Source organism: Tupaia chinensis, unplaced genomic scaffold, assembly GCF_000334495.1.
Source record: "Tupaia chinensis unplaced genomic scaffold, TupChi_1.0 Scaffold149501_1, whole genome shotgun sequence".
NCBI lineage: Eukaryota > Metazoa > Chordata > Mammalia > Scandentia > Tupaiidae > Tupaia > Tupaia belangeri.
The window spans coordinates 2,643,273-2,652,921 of NW_006209345.1; the positions used below are offsets into that span (position 1 = coordinate 2,643,273).

The following is a 9,649-nucleotide window of genomic DNA, read 5'->3' on the forward strand; positions in this document are numbered from 1 at the left end:
CCAGGATGAGCACGCTCATTCCTGGGGTAGCCGGTTCCAGAGCTGGGTCCCCGGATCCCCTGGAGTAATGTCCAGTAAGCCCAATAAGAAGAGGGCATGGTAGCCCAGCTGGGACAAAGGGAGAATGCCCGCTGGCCGGCTGGATCCCAGGGCCGCCCCTCCTCTCCTCGGCCCCTCCCTTTCCTCTTTCTCTTTCTTTCTGGACAGGCAACTGAGTTCAGCCGAACAAGGCAGGCCTTGTGCCTGAAGCCACAAGTGGCCAGATCCATCCGGGCATCCAGTAACCAGAGTTGCTGAGTTGGATCCTGGCCCTGGCTGCTCACCCACTGCAGCCCCAGCCTCCCCAGGATACTGTACCTGAGGCCCCAAGCTGCCCTTCCTCCTGGCGGCCGTGCTCTGCCCAGCTGCCCTGCCGTTACTAAAATGTCCTACACTGGGCCGGCCCCAGGGGTGGGGCTGCTCTGACTGCATGCCTGACTTGGGCTCTGGGCCAACCAGAGGCCGCAGGCCAAGATTTCACCACCAACTTCCTCGGGGGCCTGGAGAGCCTTTCCTGGACCACAGAGAAGCAGTCAGGGCCCAGAGAGGGCTGGTACCAGCCAACCAGCCAGCTGTCTCTGCAGGCCCAGGCACAGCAGGTCTGAGCTTTGAGCCAAGGGGCCCAGCCCCAGGGGGAATGAGAGCCCAGGGCAGTGGCTCTGGGAATCATGCGGTCAGGTAGGGCCCAGTGACCTGGAATAGTAAGGAAGGCCCTGTCCCCCAATCCCAGACTTTCTTGAAGCCTCCTCCTCCCAGGCTCAATTTCCCCATCTGCAAAATGAAGAAGTCACACCCAAAGACGGCTAGATTCCAGAAATACATTCCCAGAGACCATGCCTGCTGCCTGCTCTGTTTCTTAGCCACCCTGTGGAGCATCCTATTCACAGAGCCCTCACCCTGAAAACTGGACTTTTTTTTTTTTTTTAGATTTTTACTATAGGGCGCATGCACTTGCCAGAGACACACACACAGAGAGAAAGACAAACAGAAAGTGAGAAATCACCCCCTGGGAGAATGACCACTTTGCAATCCCTTCTCCATTCTCCTCTCAGGATTTTGGGCACACATGCACACGTGTCCGGTATAAATTTTTTAAAGCCACCTGGTCCAGGACTTGAACTGCATGGGAGTTCAGCAACTTGACCATTACGCCATCCACTGGTTCCCAAAATGGGACATTTTATAGATGAGGAAATGGGGACCCAGAGAGGGGACAGGACTTGACCTGGGTGGTGACTGGTAGGGCTTCTTTTTCCAGAGTTGGGGCTGTGTCCATTCCCGGGTGTCCACTCTGCCTCCTGGGGATGAGTGCCACCTTCCACCCCCTAGGACAGTGGTCATGATGCCAAGTGTCATCATGATGGTTCTTGTGGTCCCGCTCCTCAGGTGCCAGAACTGTGCTAGGGGACCTGTCCCCTGCCTTGCTCCCGCGCCTCCCTGGCACACCTGTCAGAGCCAGCACAGAGGGAGATGGCTCCGAGCAGCTCTGGCAGATGTCAGACAGGCAGGTGATTGAGTTACAGGTGTGGGGGGAGAACATCCTTTGTGCCACTGCCATGGTCTGTGGCTGCTGTCCCCCGGTTCCCAGGAGCCCTGGGTCTACCTGGCTCCTGGCCTGGGCCTCTGGGCCGACCTTGCACCTGGGAGAAGCTCATCACTGCCCAGCCCCTCAGCTACCCGGCCTACCTGGGAGGTCAGGGAGGTCTCCCGGTCCACGCCCAGTCTGGTAGTCCCTGGAGGATGCAGCTAATTGGGGTAGGAAGTCAGGGGCTGCGGAAGCCCCGTCCTCTGCCCGGGATGGAGCCCCCAGCCGCTGCCTGTCACGTGGCTCAGCATGTGACAGCCCTGCCCTCTCTGGAGCGGAGCCAGGCAGAAGCAAAAGCAGAGCAGTCGCCAGGCGGGGCTGGGCTGGGGCTGAGGCTGAGCCTGCAGCCTTCAGCTGGGAAGGAGGCCCAGTAACGGCAGCCACTGGTCTAAGCGCACACAGCAAACTAGGCATCCACCTGGTGAGGTGCTGGTCAGTGGTGGGTGTGTTGCATGATCCTGAGGGTCCCCTCCATGGCCAGGTGTCCCCTTGCGAGGGCTGAACTTGTCATAGATTCAGGGACAACCTGGGAGGTGTTAGAGGGGCCCGTACCCCTAGGACAGAGCCCTCAAACTGTCCTGGGAGTAAAGCTCCTCATCGGGGACGCCACCACACCTCAGGGGACGATGGAGACCAGCTCCTCCCTTCTCTAGGCTGGGTACCTCTCATTGCTCTTCAAAGCTCCAGAAGTTCAGAAGGGCTAGGAGTTGTGATCTTGAGGACAAATGGGAGTTCTCTGCCAGGCCCCACTCTTAGAGCCAGCTCTGGTGGGGAGGAGGCAGCCTGGTGGGATGAGGAAATGAAGACAGAGGTTCTGAAGTTCCCAAAGTGGCCAAGCTCACGTCTCTGGGTCAGAGCTGGCCCTTGCGGGTCCTGCCTCTTTCCCACGGGGCAATCGCTTTACCTCTACGGGCCTGGTGTTCTTATGTGAACCTGGGAAACAGTCCTAGGGATTGTCGGGGGGGGGGGCAAATCCCTCAGCTCAGTGCGTGGCACAGAGCTGGTTAGGTGTGAGGCCTGGGTTCAAATCCTGATCCTGCCTCTTATCTGTGGGACCTCATGTTAGTGTCTTGGTGTCTTTGCGCCTTTGTGTTCCCATCTATAAAATGGGATCTGTGACAGTAACACATGCCCATGGCTAGAGGGAGTGAGGACGGAATAAGTCAATCCATATTTGTGGACCTGGAATTTTTTACCATTCCTAGTGGTCCGTATTCCCCTCTGAAGTAGGCCAAGAGCCACGACCCAGACTCCTGGACAGGAGGGGACCTTGTCCCCTGCTGGTCTCACCACCTGATACCCAGACCCCCTCAGCTCCCACTATCCACTGCCGGGGCCTCCATGTTGGGTGTCCCTACTGCCTGCCCTCCCTGCCCTCCCCTCCTCTGATTCTCACCCCTCCTCACCAAGTCTGCAAGGGAGTTCTGAGGTCAGAGAGGGGCCTCAGGGTCAGGTCTCGCCTCTCGGCTCAGGGCTCCTTCCCGCCTCAGCCAGGGCAGGAGGAGCCCTCTCTGCCCGAGGCTGGAACACTCCTATTTTGGCCTCTGGAAAGAGGGCCTGGCCCTGCCATCAGTGTCTGGTTCAGTTTAGAGGATTTGACAAGAAGCCCCTCATCGTGTCCACCTTTGCCTCCCTTGCTGGGGCACAGGCCCAGGGGGGGGTGGGCTGGGCATGGGCTATGGCATCAGATGGATTCATCCTTCCTTCATTCATCCCCTCATCACTCAGACCCCTGCCAAACCTGGTTCACGGGGCCTCAGACCTGCCCAGGAGCGTCTCACTGTCTCCTATGTCTACAGGCTCCTTAACTCTTTTGCTAAGTGACTTTGCACAAGTCGTGTCCCCTTGCTGGGTTTCAATTTGCTATCCTGTAAAATGGGTTGATTTCCACCTGCCTCACAGTGCTACTGTGAGGGTGAAACAAGAGTATGTCTGGGAAGCATCTGATAGGGCACAGCACATAGTAGGTACTCAGCACATGGAAACACCCTCCTGCCCCTGTCTTGGGCCTCCTAAGGAAGGGGGTGCCCCAGGCTTGTCCCTGAGGCTCTGACCCTGCCTGCCTCTGCTCCCTGCTGGTCTAGAAGGCCAGGACCAGCCTGGCTCCTCTGAGCAGACCTTGTCTCTTCAGAAGCCAGCACTGCCCCTCTCAGGGCACGTAGAGGCCCGGGGCGCAGTGAGTCAGCACTCAATGAGGGCGGTGGTGGCTATTCACTAGGCAAACCTTCACTGAGCACTCGCAGTGTGGGCACTTCACAGAGCTTCTCCTACAAGCCGCAGACTGCTGCGCTTCAGCTGAGACAGGCCCAGAGAGGTTGGGTGACATGACTGGGGCCACAGATGGGGAGGACACACAGATTCGAACCTGGCCAAGCCTGACTCCCAGCCACAGCCTTTCCTGGGGGCTCAGAGCCGCCACAAAGGAGCTGGGCTGGGGTCTTTGGCCCCTGATGAGCCCCTCGCCCCCCAGCCCCCTTAAGCCTCATGACAAATGAAAGCAGCTGCTGATTCCTGGACGTTTGCTGTAGCGGGTGTAGGCAAGGCCCCTCAAGGACCTCCCAGCAGCCTGCGAGCCCGATCAGTATCCTCATCCCCATTGTTGTGTTTTGTTTTCTAGGTTTTTGTCATAGGGCACGTGCACTTGCTGAAGAGAGAGAGAGAGAAAAAAAAAGTGAGAAAGGGGAATGGCCACCCCTTAATCCAGTCTCCTCCATTCTCCTGTAAGGACTTTGGGAACATACACACCCACACCCAGCCTGTTTTTCGAGCCACTGGGTCCAGGACTCAAACCATGCAGTTGGTCATTTGGGATCCATCGCTTTAACTACCACACCACCTACAGGCCTCTTGTTAGATTTTGTTGTATAGAATTATCTACTTAATTTTATTAATTATTATTATTATTTTAGTTTGATCAGGGAGAGACAAAGAGAGAGGGAAAATGAGGAAACAGCAAGCCGCCAGGTCTGGGACTCAAACTGCAGTCGGTCACGTGGGAGTGGGATTCCAGTTCCTTAACCGCCACTACACCTGCCGGCCCCACTTTTTTTTTTAAATAGATTTTTCCTATAGGGTGTGTGCTCTCACCAGAGAGACAGAGAGACTGAAAGCGAGAAACCACCTAGGGGGTGATTGCCACACCACAGTCCCTTCTCCTCCATTCTCTCAGGATCTTGGGCAGGCATGTACATGTGCCCAGCGTGTTTTAAGCTGCCGTGTCCAGAACTCGAATCACAGTCGACCCGTGGAAGTCCAGCAACATAACTATTGTGCCCTTCGTTTTGTTTTTTAAGTTGATTTATTCCTACTGAGAGAGAGAGAAAGAGAGACGCCTCCCGCATCAGGGTCTTCACACTGCAGTCCTACCCCAGTCTCAGTCAGCCTGCATGGCATGTGCACACGCGTGTATGCGGACACAAACATCCAGACACAAACCCAGGACCTTCCACGTGGGTGCAGCATCACAGGTGTGTTACTAGGGCTGCGTTCTTGGCTCTTTTATTATGATTACTACTTTATTTAACTTTATTTATTTATTTCAATTTGACCAGAGAGGGACAGAGAGAGAGAAAGAGAGCGAGAAAATGAGAAAGCAAGCCGCCAGGTCCGGAACCCGAACCGTGGTCGGCCGTGTGGGAATCCAGCGCCTTTAACCACCACGCCATCTGCCAGCCCTCGGCTCTTTTCTTTCCAGTTTATTTCCAGAGAGGAGGGGAGCGCCCTTTACAGGGTCTGCATGCCGCCACCCTCCCTCAAGCCACAGGCACACCCAGTGTATTGAGGGAGACCCAGGCCATGAGCCTGGATCCTTCCTGCGCCACCATGGGCTCTGGGTATTTTACATTTTGAATTTTAGGGACTGGCGGATGGCGTAGTGGTTGTGTCACTGGATTCCCATGTGGTTGACCGCGGTTTGAGTCCTGGGCCCAACGGCTTAAAACTCACACCAGGCGCATGTGTGTGCGTGCCCAAAGTCTTGAGGGAGAATGGAGGAGGAGAAGGGATTGCAGTGTGGCCATCATCCTGGGGGGGATTTCTCACCTTCTATCTCTCTGTCTCTCTCTATCTCTCCAGTGAGCATATGCACTCGATAGCAAAAATCTCTCTCAAAAAATTTTGTTTTAATTTTACTTTTTTTTTTTCCATAGGGCGCTCTTGCTTGCCAAAGATAGAGACAGAGAGAAGGAGAAAGTGAGAAATCACTTTTTGTGGCCACGCTGCAATCCCTTCTCCTTTGGGCACACACTCACACACACCCTGTGTGATTTTCAAGCCTCCAAGTTTTGGGATTTGAACTGCTCAATTGGCCATGTGGGATCCAACTGCCTTAATTCCCCATCATCTGCTGGCTCAAGGGATCTGGGTTTGTTTGTTTGTTTGTTTTTAAGGTTTTTGCCATAGGGCACATGTGTTCACCAGAGAGAGGGAAAGTGAGGAATTACCCTCTCCACCCTCCCCTCCCGCCATGGGGGATGGCCACTTCATAATCCCTCCTCCTGCATTCTCCTCTTGGGATTTTGTGTACACACACGTACCCAGCATGATTTTCTTTCTTTAAAAATTTGTTGTTGTTGTTTATTTTTATTTGTTTTATGAGAAAGAGAGAGGCCCCCCCCCCATCTCAGTTGCCATGCCCAGAGAGATTCCAGGATGCACACTCAGAACCTCTTTCACGCGGGTCCAGTTGCAAATACCATCATATCACTTCCTGGCAGCATGATTTTCAAGACCCCAGGTCGCCAGGTCTGAGACTAGACCGGTCATCTGCCCGGTGGGAATCCAGCGCCCTAACTCCTGTGCCACCTGCTGGCCCCTCTGGGTATTTTTAAAAATGTACTCCTAATTTCTTCCTGGGGTCTGTGAGGGTTAATTTTAAATCAACTTGCCAGGTTGCAGTACCCAGATATTTGATCAAATATTATTCTAGAAGTTTCTGGGAAGGTATTTCTTGGATGAGATTGACATTTAAATCAGTAGAATCAGTAGACTATGAGTAAAGCAGATTTTCTTCCAAAATGTGAGTGAAGGTCTTAATGGAAAGGCTCGACATCCCCAGCGAAGAGGGAGCTCTGCCAAGACTATTCTGTTTCTCTGGAGAACCGTAAGACAGGGTCCCTTGTGATGGGAGATACAAAACCAATGAGCTCTGGTCTGCCCAAAGCATCTGCTGTTCAACAAGCCTTGTGCCTTCTCTGCCTGAGCAGATAACCCCGCCCCAGAGACCTTTGTCCTTTGCAGGCGAAGAGATAATGGAGTGTGTGCACGGAGGAGTGAGGGGCTTCCCACGCTGATGTCCAGAGAAGACCACGCACCTGCTGGGAGGGCGCCCTGGAGGCCCTTCCCTTGACCACCTCCCCCGGCTTACCCTGGGATGCTCTGTTTGGGACAGATGTGGTTGCCGGCCCTAGAGCACATGGCTTTCTTTCTCTCTGGTGGGTTCACACCCGGGAGGAGAGTGCTGTCCCTCTTACTCTCCTTTGGGGCCTCCAGATCCTGCTTTTCCACCTGCTGCTCCACGGAACTCGTTCCCTACAGCCACACCTACACCTTCCTGCCTCCTGCCATACCTCCTACCTACAAATTCTACAGGATCGACTCCTCCCCAAGTCCACTGCCCCCTTTCCCCTGCCCGATGACACTCACTTGCAGGGCTGTTATGGACACACCCTGAAGTATCACCATCCAAATAATGAACCGCAGCGTCCACCCTCCAACCATGGCCTCACGGTATTCCTGTTCTCCCTCCTCCTCACCCCTGTGCCTTGGGCCCTGCCTCTACCCTGCTCCTTCTACATCTCCCACTTCTGGGTACCCACTTGCTTCACTCACATCTGTACCTAGGCGGCACCTGGAGAAAGGGCCTGAAGTTACTGCAATTTCACGTCCCCACACCCACAGCCCTATTCCTTTCCGAGAGTGCACCTACCCAAAACCCTCCTGGGGTGGTATTTGTCATCCATGCCCGTGTCTGTTCATCCAGTCACATGCTTTATCACTTACTAAGTGCCGAACAGGATCCTCTGCATGGGGAGGAGTTGTCGCCCAGGGGAACAATTAAACCACAGAAAACCAGAAGGGAAACTGTGTAGAGTATGCATCCCAGTCAGGGATAGCTGCTTTTGTTTTCGGTTTTGCTATGTTTCTGTTTTTTGTTTTTTTTTTCCAAAATTTTTGCTATAGGGTACAGGCACTTGTGGGAGACAAAGAAAGAGACAGAGAGGGAAAGTGAGAAATCACTGCCCCCCACTCCCAGAGGGGATGGCCATGTTGCCATACCTTCTCCTCTATTCTCCTCTTGGGGTTTTGGGCATGCACACATACATGCCTGGCGTGCTTTTCAAGCTGCCGGGTCTAGGACTTGAACTGTGGAGTCAGCCATGTGGGATTCAGTGCCTTAACCACTGTTGGCCCTTTTTATTTTTTAAATTGTCAGAGTGAGCCACCAGAGAGGGAGAAAGCGCTCCTCAATGAGGCATCAAGCTGTGGAGCCAGCCTGACACATGAGAGGTTTTATAAGTATAAATGTATTTCTTAAGTTGAAATGTATAAGGATTATTGGGTTTTCAGGTAAGTCATGACACTTTTTGTTTTTTTAACATTTTTACTGGAGAGGTTTTTGCTATAGGGCACATGCACTCACCAGAAAGAGAGAGACAGAGAGACAGAAAGTGAGAAATCACTCCCCAGGGGAGATGGCCACACCACAATCCCTTCTCCTCCATTCTCCTCTCGGGATCTTGGGCACGCACGCACACGCCCTGGCATGAGTTTAAGCCACTGGGTCTGGGACTCCAACCCCGGTGACACAGAAGTCCAGCGACATAGCCAATATGCCAACTACTGGTCCCATGACACTTTTTTAAAAAATTTTTATTTTCAAGAGGTTTTTGCTATAGGGCATGTGCACTCACCAGAAAGAGAGAGACAGAGACAGAAAGCGATAAATCATCCCCCATGGGGGATGGCCACACTGCAATCCCTTCTGTTCCATTCTCCTCTCGGGATCTTGGGCATGCACACACATGCACATGTGCCCGTTATGAGTTTAAGTCACTGGGCCTGGGACTTGAACCATGGTCAACTACATGGGAGTCTAGCGACATAGCCATTACACTAACTGCTGGTCCCTCATTTGTTTATTTCAATTTGACCAGAGAGAGAGAGAGAGAGAGTGAGAAAGCAAGCGCCAGTTCTGGGACTTGAACCTCCATGTAGGAATTTAGCACCTTTAATCACCATGCCACCTGCTAGCCCCCATGACACATTTTTTAAAAATAATTATTTATTTTATTTTATTTATTCATTTATTTAAATTTGACCAGAGAGACACACACACAGAGAGAAAGGGAAAGTGAGAAAGCAAGACACCAAGTCTGGAACTTGAACCGTGCTTTGCCATGTGGGAGTGCCCAGCGCCTTAACCACCATGCCACCTGCTGACCCTAGTCATGATGCATGTTTACATAGAAAAATACATTATGACTTTCCTAATGATCTGATAGTTTAAAGAACATTTGGAGGAAGGGCTGGCATGGTGCATACAGGCACATGGCCCACCATGGGCCATGATCCTCTCTCCTCATTTCTCCATCCTGTTGGGATCTTGGGCATGCATACACAGATGCTCAGCCTGGTTTTTTTTTTTTTTTATTATTATCATCATAATCTTCTTTATATTACATTGGATTACATATAACTTTACATTGACTTCCATTGCTTTTTCAAAAGGGAATGCCATGCATGTCAGTCAATACAGAGGCATCGATCTCCCCGCTTTATCATTCAAAGTCTTTTCCATGCATTTCCCAATAATTATTATTATTATAATTTTTTAAAACAGTCAATCACTATTTCTCATTTTGCTTGTTAAAAGACTTCACCCATCATGAAATACTTCCCAGACCAGTCCAGTTGAGAATACTATACACGTCATCTTCAACAGATAATAAACCATATCTGTTTCTCACTAACATCCCCTCTATTGTTCACTTGCTATCTTTCTCTATCCTCTTCTCTTTTTTTTTT

General features: G+C 52.2%; 1 protein-coding gene across 1 annotated transcript in view; it reads right to left on the bottom strand.

The window, feature by feature from the left end:
- LOC102474716 (aldehyde dehydrogenase family 3 member B1) overlaps positions 1–423 on the bottom strand; it is a 17,293-nt gene extending 16,870 nt beyond the window's left edge. Inside the window, exon 1 of the mRNA XM_027769427.1 lies at positions 358–423. The gene's annotated coding sequence lies outside the window, so the exon portion shown is untranslated. The remainder of the gene's footprint in view (positions 1–357) is intronic.
- Positions 424–9,649: the final 9,226 nt, after the last annotated feature.